Source organism: Enhydra lutris, unplaced genomic scaffold, assembly GCF_002288905.1.
Source record: "Enhydra lutris kenyoni isolate GAN:26980312 unplaced genomic scaffold, ASM228890v2 scaffoldscaffold5, whole genome shotgun sequence".
Taxonomy (NCBI): Eukaryota; Metazoa; Chordata; class Mammalia; order Carnivora; family Mustelidae; genus Enhydra; species Enhydra lutris.
This window is the reverse complement of record NW_019154089.1, coordinates 14672932-14684370: the sequence shown is the minus strand read 5'-3', so window position 1 is coordinate 14684370 and position 11439 is coordinate 14672932.

Here is an 11439-nt window from a genome sequence, read left to right as displayed (position 1 = left end):
GATCCCAGGACCCTGAGATCATGACCTGAGCCGAAGGCAGATGCCCAACCCACTGAGCTACCCAGGCGCCCCGATCAAATAATTTTTTAAAAAACAGAATAATTATCATAGTAATAGATCTGTGAAGGATAAAAAGACATTAAAAACCTATCACTCCAAGCAAAGGAAAACTATAACCCATTATTTCAAAATAAGCTAGAAGAAAAAAAGGATAAAAAGATTGCGGCTAGCAGTTAAAGAATAACATAAAACAGAATCAGAAAAGCTCGGGAACGAATTAGAGATAAAATTAATAAACACCATAGAAAAATCACTGTGAGAGAATGACAGGGCCAAAAAGGGAAAAGAAGTGCCACAGAAATGAAAACGCCCTTAAGGAAAGATTTTGCAGAGAATGATAGACACAAAAGATAGAGTAAACTATCCAATGTGTATATAATAGCTCCCAAGGAGGGGAAAATGCAACATAAGGAAGTAAATAGCAAAATCTATAACCTGAGAAATTTTCTAGAAAAAAGAATCACTTGAATTATACAATTTGAGAAAAGCAACCCCAAATGACCAACTCCAAGACCTATTTTAGTAAAAATTTGAACCTTAAAAGAAAACAGTACATTGGATATCTACTTAAAATGAACAAGTTATTTGAGCAGGAAGGAGAATCAGTTTCGTCAGATAACAAACTAGCCATCAGACACACTTTATGTCAGAACTCTAAAGAGTGACATATTTAAGAAGTTCAAGGAAAGGAAATAAGAGTCAAGGGTTTCATCTCCAGTCAAAGAGATCAAGTTAAAAAGGCACGGCACAAACTGCTGCAAGCTTCAAAGAACGCGGAGAATATTGTTCCCCTGATCATTTTCTGAGAAACTTACTAACGAGCAAGCTTCAGATGGAAAACAAAGACCCAGCGCAAGGACTTGGGGGAGCCCTGAGTATGTATAACAAGAGAAGAAGCCCTGGGTGATGGGGACAGGAGTGACAGACTAGTATGTAACCGTTCTGTGTTCTGACAACTACATCTGAGCCAAGTTTCAACACATGGGGAGAGAAGAGAGTGTATGAAGTGTCCAATAACCTCACTGATGGCCTTGTTGGTATTCACTGGAAGTAAAAAGATGTTACTTTAAAATAGGTGCTGAGAAAGGAGGGGAAAATACGAAAAGGTCTTTGTTAATTTCAGTATTTCTCATGGTCAGAAACCAATAGACAAACTGATGAAGAAAGGGCTACAAATATCACACAGAGCTATTACTATAAAGGTAGCCATTAGAACGAAAGTAAAAATGTAATACTACGGTCCCTTTCCTGCACCCCCATTCCCACAGTTTTGCCTTGGTGGTTTCAGTTGCCTGTGGTCAACCATGACCCAAAGGCAGATGACCCTCCTTCTGCTTTATCGTCCGATCATCAGTAGTAACCCAACGTCCTGTCACAACACCTGTGTCATCCACTTCACTTTCTTTCATCCCTTACGCATTGTATCATCTCATAGGCTCACAAGAAGGCTGAGTATAGGGCAATAAGATATTTTGAGAGAGAAAGAGAGAGAGAGACCGCATTCAGATAACTTTCGTGTCTTACAGCATTTTAATTGTTGTTTTATTATCAGTGTTGTTGCTCTCTTATGTGCCTAATTTACAAATTAAGCTTTATCATAGGTATGCATGTACAGGGAAAAGCGGTATATATGGTGTCCAGTTCTAATTGTGATTGTAGACACCCACCGGGGGTCTTGGAACATGTTCCCTGCAGATGAGGGGAGCTATTGCACCAAAAGAAAGACAGGGGCCGAAGTTTGGCCTCTCGGAATGTACATGTGTTATAGCTTTGTTTTCCGAAGGACATCTATGTTTTATATAATTTTTAAAAATCAAGCAAAAAGAGTATGTGAGGTCGATCTGGCTGTAATATCTGTCACCCCACTGATCACCTGGGTTGCATAGGTAGATCTGGCTGGCTAGGCAGGTGGCCCCTTCCTCCCTCACAGCCCAGTGGGCTTCCCTCCTGAGGCTGCGTGCTCAGTTAAGAGGACAGATTGGTAGTCAAGCTTCCAAGAGCCAGACATATTAAAAAAAAAAAAAAAATCAAAGCAATAAAGAAAAAAAAAAACCCAGCCTCAAAAGAAAAATAGGGGCAAAACTACTCACAGAAGAATTATTTCAAGTTACTTTTTAAAAGTCACCAAAAAAAAAAAAAAAAGATATTTTAAACTGCTTTCAGCTGTCAAATATTTAGTAAACAATTAGTGCTGTTATGTTAAGCCTGTGTATGTATTTTTATATATAGAAACACATATATTTATATCTTATATATATGTATATACAGTCAGATAAAGCAAATAATTAACTTCATTAGAAATCAGGATAATGAACATAATTTAAGCAATAAAAATATATCAAAACAATTCAGTACAAACGCTGATCTTTCATTTGAATTGGAAATAGTTCTATGAACTTACTATTTTTCCCCTTCCTAAAAATACTTCTTACTTCTGTCTACTCTAGCTAGAAACACCCTTAGCACTCACACTGAGCTCTCTGCATACCACTCCCTTCCCCTCTGAAAGGAACCAGTGCTCCTTAGAGAAACGGGTATTTGAAGATCCAGAGAAGACATGTCCAAGATCAATCCAGGATATCTTGTCATGACTGAAAGCAAGAATACAGACTTGGGAACACATCGATGGACACAGGCACCTATCTGAAGGGGTTCTATTGGTCGGAGCAAGATTAATTTGAGCATCGAGAAAAGTATTCACTAAAATGGATTGAAAAATCACACCCAACATATGAAATCTGTAAGTTCAAAATGATACCAAGAAATCTCATTGGTTCCTTTGCAAGTTGCTAGGCACCAACTCATTATGCTGAAAACTGATAAGCAAAAGATAAGCATTTATCTTGCCTTTCCTGTATGAATTAGATTTCAGAAAAAAAAAAAAACAGATCGTTGATAAGGAGAAGTTCTTCTTTATAAAAGAATCATAGCCAAGGACTGATAGCATTGGGAAATTACCAATTTGCAATTCCTAATGAAATAATCCATCCATCCAGTAATCCTCAGCCTCCTTTTCATTATCATTCCCCTAAGGAGCCCTTTGAGACATTTTTTCTTCCTAATCACACCCCCTCCCATGAAATTTTAATGCCACAGATAGACTGTCTTTCCATTTATGTACTGTATGTACATCTTTGCTTTCTACGTTAGAAGAATAAGATTTTTTCCTGCCCGCCCCGCAAAAAAAACTAACTTTGGTCTCTTTGGAGGCATTATCACCCAGGTTGGGAATATGCGAACCAGAACAATGGTCACCCATGCTCTGAGGGTGAATGTTATCATGGCGAGAACTGCTCATCATTCTTAAAAATGTGGAACGAGATGGGCACCTGGGTGGCTCAGTCAGTTAAGATTCTGATTCTTGGGGGCACCTGGGTGGCTCAGTGGGTTAAGCCGCTGCCTTCGGCTCAGGTCATGATCCCAGGTCCTGGGTTCAAGCCCCGCATCGGGCTTTCTGCTCAGCGGGGAGCCTGCTTCCTCCTCTCTCTCTGCCTGCCTCTCTGCCTACTTGTGATTTCTCTCTGTCAAATAAATAAATAAAATCTTTAAAAAAAAAAAGATTCTGATTCTTGGCTTTGGCTCAGGTCATGCTCTCAGAGTCCTGAGATCAGGCCCTGTCTCAGGCTCTGCACTCAGCACAAGTCTGCTTAAGACTCCCTCTCCCAATGTGCCTGGGTGACTCAGTCATTAAGAGTCTGCCCTCAGCTCAGGTCATGATCCCAGGGTCCTGGAACCGAGCCCCATATTGGGCTCCCTGCTCGGCAGAAAGTCTGCTTCTCCCTCTCCCATTTCTCCTGCTTGTGTTCCCTCTCTCGCTGTGCCTCTCTCTATCAAATAAATAAATAAAATCTTAAAGAAAAATAAGTCTCCTTCTCCCTCTACACCTCCCTACCATGCTCACTCTCTGTCTCTTTCTCTAAAATAAAAAAATAAATCTTTAAAAATTTTTTAAAAATAAAAAAATTATAAGCCTTTAGCAGCACCGAGTAATACTTTAAAAAAAAAAAAAGGCGATGATTTGGATCTTATCTCCCATGGGTTTAGAAGGAGAGACAAGCATGTAAAATACAATCCAGCAGGAGGAAACGAGCAGTTAAACCCAGAATATGTGAAGTTCTACAGAGTAAATGACCCACTTTCCTCAACAAAGAAAGGGGGAAAAGAGGAGCAGGGAAGGAACTAATTATAGATTAAAACAAATTTAGGAGACCTGGCAACCAAATGGAGTGTGAAGGGTCCTATTGAACAGAGTTTGGATATCAGATGATATTAAGGAATTATCAGTAATTGTGTTGAATAGGATAATAGCATTGCAGTTATGATTTTTTAAAAAAGTCTTTGTCTCTCTCCTTATCTCTACTTCTCAGTCTGTTTGAAATTACTCATGTCCAAAAGGTTTTCTAACACTCTTTGCTTATCCAAAATATCCTAAACTAAACCTAAAATAAAGAAAGTGGCTCTTTGGAATTAGGGACTAGCATGCCCAAATATTCCAATTGTTCAAAGAAGCTTGAAATTAGGTTTTTATGCAAAATCTCCCAGTTTTTCAATGTGAGTAGCAAGTTCTGTATTTTTTAAAGATCTGCTTGGCCCCACGGTGGACTCAATGGAACTAGTGAGCTCCCAGTCTGGGACCTTAGGAGAAAATGTCAAACTCCATTGCTTTGATTAAAAACAGTCCTTTCTGTACTGGGAATAACTCGTCTGCTTTTAGCTTTAAACTTTGTGGTTATTTTTGAAATGCCAGTTTATTTTGCTAAGGATGACTAAAGCAACAATTGATTCGAGAAATGTATTTCCAGGTCTCATTTTCTCGCTATGCCTGAAAGCACGGCTGTCGTCCAGGTCTCCTCTTTCTCAACGTCTCTGTGACATTTAACTCTCACTACACCCCCACTCCCTCCCCATGTCCCATCTTGGTGTTCTTTCCCCCCTTTTCCCACAAGACAGACCCCCATTTCTTCCCACACTCCCCACCCCCCCAGGGGGAGGCTCCTATGATTTGTTACCATCACTGTGCCCATGACTCTAAGTACCCGCTCCAGCCTGCCCTCCTGCTGATTCTCCAAGATGCCTTAAAGACATCTTAATTCCATAGCGCACCCACCAGGAACATTATCTTTTCCCCTGCCACTCCCCTCTCTTGAAGTCACTGTGCACAGAGCTACCATGCTCAGAAGTTTTAAGTTGGGATATCTAATAGCTGTATGATCTCAAACTTGGGTCTGTGTTCTTTCATTTATTCATTTAACAAGTATTCATTGGCTGCCCACTCTGTGCCAGGCACTCTCTGGGTGCTGGGGACACAAGAATATGGCAAAGGCTTTGCTCTGACAAGGCTGAAAAGATACAGACAAGTTCATGATAGAGCAGGGCGAGGCAACAGAGTCACTCTGAGGATGGGACATTGGAGCAGAGGTCTGGATGAAGTGAGGGAGTGAGCCTTGCAAATTGTCTGGGGAGGAGGATTTCCAGGCAAAGGAAGGGAATATGAAAAGGCCCTGAGGCCCCGAGGCTGATTCCAAGAATAGAAAGTAAGCCTGAAAGTTTGGAATCCAATGAGTGAGAGGAGGGTAGGAAGAGAAGGAATTAAAGAAATAGCAAGAACGTGGGTGCTATAGAGTCTTATCAGTCAGGGGACCCAATTAAAAAGTGGACGAAGGTTTTGAATAGACATTTCTCCAAAGAAGAAAAGCCCATGAAAGGATGCCCAACATCATTAGCCATCAGAGAGACTCAAATCAAAACCATGGTGAGATACGACTTCCCACCGACTACAATAGCTGTACTGAAAAGGATAGCCAACGAGTGCTGGCTCGGGAGGATATGGATGGAAGCTTGGAACTCTCATCCATTGCTGGAGAAAAAGCAAAATGGTTCAGCTTTGGAAAACGGGAAAATGGGCCCGCAGTTCCTGAAAAGTTAAATATAAAGTCACCACATGACCCAGCAATTCTGCTCCTAGATATATACTCAAGGAGAACTGAAAACATATGTCCACACGAAAACCTGAATGGGAATATTTATAGCAATATTATTTGTAAGAGTCAAGAGGTGGAAACAACCCAAATGCCCACCGACTGGTGAATGAATAAATAAAAGGCGATCGGTCTGTACGGTGTATATTATTTGGCAATAAAAAGAAATGAAGTTCCGATTGATGGGACAATACAGATGAATTGCAAACACGCTCAGTGAAAGAAAGCAGACACAGAAGAACATATATTGCCTGATTGCATCTGTATGAAATGTCCCAAACAGTCCAATTCCTAGAAATTAGTGATGACAAGGAATAGAAGAAGGGTGAGATGGGGAGTGACTCTTAATTGGGTATGGGGTTTCTTTGAGGGATGGTGGAAAGGTTCTGGAATTAGATAGTGGTCATGGTTACACAACCTTGTGAATATACTAAAAATCACTGAATTGTGTACTTGGAAATGGTAAATTTTATGGGATGTGAATTACATCTCAATTTAAAAAAAAAAAAAAAAAAAACCCTGGGAGATTCAGGGGCTCCGTGGCCTGTCTGTACCTCCACTGCCCCATCCCAGTCCCAGCTGCCACTCCTGAATGGAGGCCATGGCCATCGGACTAGCCTGGCTGTTCCCTCTTGCCCCATGTATCACCTAGAGTGCTCCCTTTAAAACTAGAAACCATATCACACCCCTCCACTAGGTAAAGCCCTCCTCCAGCAGCTTCTCATGGCCCGTGGAATCAAATCTGACCTTCCTGTAGCCAACAGGACCCTTGTGTGATATTGCTTCTGCCTGCCTTGCCCTCACCCTCATTCCACTTGACCCTCATCATTTTGGTCCAGATTATCCAGATTCAATCAGATTAGAATCATTTTGGTCTCTCTGTTCCTCAAACACTTATGCTTATTCCCACGTTGGGGCCTTTTCCTTGCTGTTCCCTCTGCCAAGATTGCTGTTCCCTCTGCATGGGCAGCCCCTCTTCATCCAGGCTTCTGCTCCCAACTCACCTCCTCCGGGAAGTCACCCTGAGCAGGCTGTCCGAAGCGGCCTTCTCTGCCTCCGTCCAACTCCTTCCTGGCACTTCCTCAGCCTACTAACCTTGTTCACTTGTGTGATTGCTTGTCCTGTGTCCCTCTCCTTGAGATGAGAGTTCCCTGAGAGCAGGGAACCGACATGGGGTCAGGCACATGGTGGGATCTCAACAGTACGCGTCAAACGAATAAACGAATCATCATGCGTCTGCCACCGAAGCCACACAACTGGATGGCATGTACGTTTCTGGACATGGATTATTTGTCATGCGCAAGAGAACGTTTTTGAAAATATGAAAAGTTCTGATGTGGATTCTCATATTCCAGGGTATTTTCTTGCAGACTGTTCCAGGGACAGATCTCCGTGGGCACCTGTCTGGAGCACAGAGGAGAGCTCGCCGGACAAGAAAGCACAGAGGGGAAATGGTCGCTGAAGCCCTAAGGAAATTGCCCAGGGGTCTCTGCGCTGTGCAGGGGGGTGGGGGGATGAGCAAGAAGTTCATGTCTGAGACCACATCTCCATCAAGGGAGAAGGCCCTGGTTAAAGCCAAAATCGAGCACCTGAGCCAGAACTGGGAAGATAAATGGCACCTACACTCCAATCTGCTCCTACGGGAGCCTCTTTGGGTTATTTTAACACTGAGCTGGGGGTGGCAGGCTTTTGAAGGGCTGTTTCCCTGGTTACAAAGACCCACTCTTCCCAGCCCTGGGGGTGATTCATGACAGATGCTAAACACACGTGTGCACTTCTGCACACACAGCTACGTACATGCCAAGCATTTGAAACAGGCCTGACAGGTATCTGTAAGATCACATGGTGCTAAAACTATCTTGAAAGACACACTGATGGGACATCTGGGTGGCTCAGTCAGTTAAGCGTCTGCCTTCAACTCAGGTCATGATCCCAGGCTCCTGGGATTGGGTCTCACATCAGCCTCCTTGCTCGATGGGGAGCCTACTGTTCCCTCTGTCTGTTGCTCCCCTTGCTTGTGCTCTCTCTCTCTGACAAGGAAATAAAATAATAGAAAATAATTTTTTTGTAAAAAAAAGAAAAAAAAAAGACACACTGGCAACAGGAACTGAAAACATGTCCCACTCTTGTCCCAATATTTCTACATCCAAGATTGCTTCCTCATGATGTTATCTGAAATACGAAATTGGTTTCTACAGAAAATTGTTCATCCCTCTGTTCTCAACTCCAGTAAAAACTTGGAAACTAGTGAGTGTTCAAAAATAGAACATGATTAAGTGAACCACTTCTAGACACATGATGAACTATATTACGGTCATTAAAATTCTATTTGGGGAGAGCTGGTAATAACCGGGAGGGAGGCAGGATACAAAATTGGAATTATAGATGATTTCTACTGTGACAACAACAAAACCTTCTACACAGAAAAAATACCAGAGCGAGAAATCCAATCCAGTAGTGAAGAGTTATCTTCAGGGGGTGGGAATCACATAGGAGGCTCTCTACCTTTTAATTTTCTAGAAGGAATTTTCCTAAATTATCAAAACAATTGGATTATTTTTTAAAAAATTGTAGGAAAGTAAGTGAATACAAATACACATAAGGAAGGCAAAAATTGTGATTTTGGTGGCATGAGACAGGAGAATGAAAAGGGAAACTGAGGTACAGAGGGGGCAAGGAGAGGGAGCTATGCGATGATCCCTTTTTTTTATGGTTCATGCATCTTAACCTCAGGCAGCCGTGGGTGTCCAAACCAGGATTTATGTGCAACTGTGTCAACTCCAAGTTTGTACTCTTATCTTTTACCCACTGATCAACTGCCCCAGTCCCCACCACCACCAGCATCATCATCACTGTCCATTTCCTCAACCCAAAGACACTTTTTCTCACATTTTAACATTTCTGAAATACAATTCACAGAGCAGCTTTTTTTTCTCTCTCTTACTAAACCAATGATTCATCTATAATCAATGCTGTCATACGATCAAGGAAATGTTGTAATTGCTGCTTTTGGAGTAGTTACGATGTGCTGGGAACTACCTAGTTCATCAGGTCCTGACAGCAACTCTCTAGAAGACATAGTTAGTGCACTGCTTTAGAGATGAAGAATAGGTCTCAGAAGAGTGAGGGACATGCCGAAGGCCATCCAGGAAGTAAAAGGCCAAGCCAGACCTTGACCCGCAAAACATTGGGCAATCTAGTTTGTCTCCTCCAAAACGTTCAGCCTGCACCACTCCACGGTCTCCACCTCACACTCTCCCGTTCCCTGGCCCAAGTTATCTGCAGATATTGAATAAATCATTCTACAATGACTCATCAAATCTCCTTCTGGGGGACCACCCATCCTCCACAAGCAGTCCCTTTGTTTCCAGCAGAGTTGACTCTAACCTTTCCATAGATGTGTGCCTCAAGCCTGGCCAACCCGATTATTGTATTCCCTGTGTCATGGTGATTGGTTCAGAGATGGACACCTGAACCCAGTCACAGCCAATGAGATGCCCTCAATACTTTCTGTAAATTTCAGAAATACACTGTGGCTCTCTTTGCCTAGAGAGGAATTAGAATGGCTGGAACTGCTGCAGCCATCTTATGACATGAGGTCTGGTAATAGAGTCAACACTGAGGTAGCAGAGTCAGGGAAGGGGAGAGAAAGAAACTGGGTCTTTTTGGATCAATCCATGACAAACAGAAATCATACCCCAGCTGGGCTGGTTTAAGTAAGATATTCCTTCCAGAAAACTCTTCAACAAGTCCCCGGTGTCTAGTGATTTGACCAAACTTCACCATTTGGCATCCGAGGACTCCGTGATCTGGCTTCAATCTGCAGTTTCCACTTTCAGGCTCTGCATATCTTCCTGTAATCCAGTGCTCCAGCTGTCTTCCGTCACTCAAACCTTGGCAACAAACCAGCATTTTTTTCTTCTTAGCAGGTTTTATAAATCCTGTGCATTCTGCCTCAAATGGCATTCCTCTCCCCCACCCCGCCCTCTAGCAATAAAACCTCCTCATAGTCTTAGATGTCCAAAGACAGGCAGCTCCCATCACTATGAGGACCGCAGGTAGGATGAAAGGCCTTCAGAAGGGATGTTACAGAGAGAATTCAAGGCATCAAATAACATTTGGTTCAGCTCAGGCTTTCTCTGGCGGCGGAGTCAATACCGCTTGTGTCAGAACCTGGGGGTACTTGCAAAAATATAGACTCACAGATGGAAGGAAACTTCAGCCCAGACCTATAGAATCAGAATCTCTGGGAATGGACCCCATGAATCTGCCCCTTTATCAAAATCTCCAGGTGATTCTAATGTTTGCTAGCATTTGACAACTTCTGGCCTAGAAAAATGTTAAGTCCCTTTTAACTCTGCAGTCTTACAAAGTCTGGGCGTTTGTCGAAGTCTCAACTTCCCCTCCCACCATTTCTCCTCTTATGGAAATTCCTGACTTTCAACATTTGCCCCTCTGGACCCTGATCCTTGGAAATCATTTCACAGCATGGCATGGGAAGGGAGGCTTCACTGTGAAGATTTTATCAGAGGGAACTTTGTTGCCTCATCTCTCCCCGGCAACTGTGTGTGGGCACGCACTCCTAGTTATGTTCAATGTTGAGTGTTTCTCCAAGACTGTGAATCTGTGTAACGCAAATCCACCCTCCACGCTTTCCCCTCTGCCCTTCCCTCTACCCCAAATGCCATTTGCTTCAGTATCTTTTTTTTTTTTGGTAAGATTTTATTTATTTATTTGAGAGACAGATCACGAGCAGGGGGGAGGGATAGAAGGAGAAGCAGACTCCCCACTGAGCAGAGAGTCCCAGCGGTGCAGGTCTCTGTCCCAGGACCCAGGGATCATGACCTGAGCAGAAGGAAGATGCTTAACCGACTGGGCCACCCAGGCGCCCACTTCTGTATTCTTTTAACACACATTTGGGGAACACCCACCATGTGCCAGCTATCTGCTGGGTCTTGGAGATATTGAGATTAAAAACAGAGCCAGTCCCTGTCCTTGAGGAGCTCGGTCTACTGGGAGAGATGGTTCCATAATATAATCTGACAAATGCAGGACACCAAGAATACATGCTCTTGAATCATTCGTTCTTTCACTCACCTGTTTGCTTGCACAATGGAAATGTTTGAGAACAGCCTGCACAGGGTGATGGGGATAACAGCAGTGGATAAATGGACAAGACCCTGCTCTGTGAGAGCCCTCGTTGCAGTGGGGAAGACGAATGAATGGACCCGGCCAGATCTGACAGTAATATGTGCAAGGAGAAAAATAAAACTAGATCATGTGAGAGAGGTGCTGGGTATGGGGAAGAAAGGGGCCCGGTGTGATCAAGGGGAGCTTCACTGAGAAGATGACCTTTGAGCTGAGACTCTGATCCAGAATGCTGAGAAGGAGCCACCAGGAA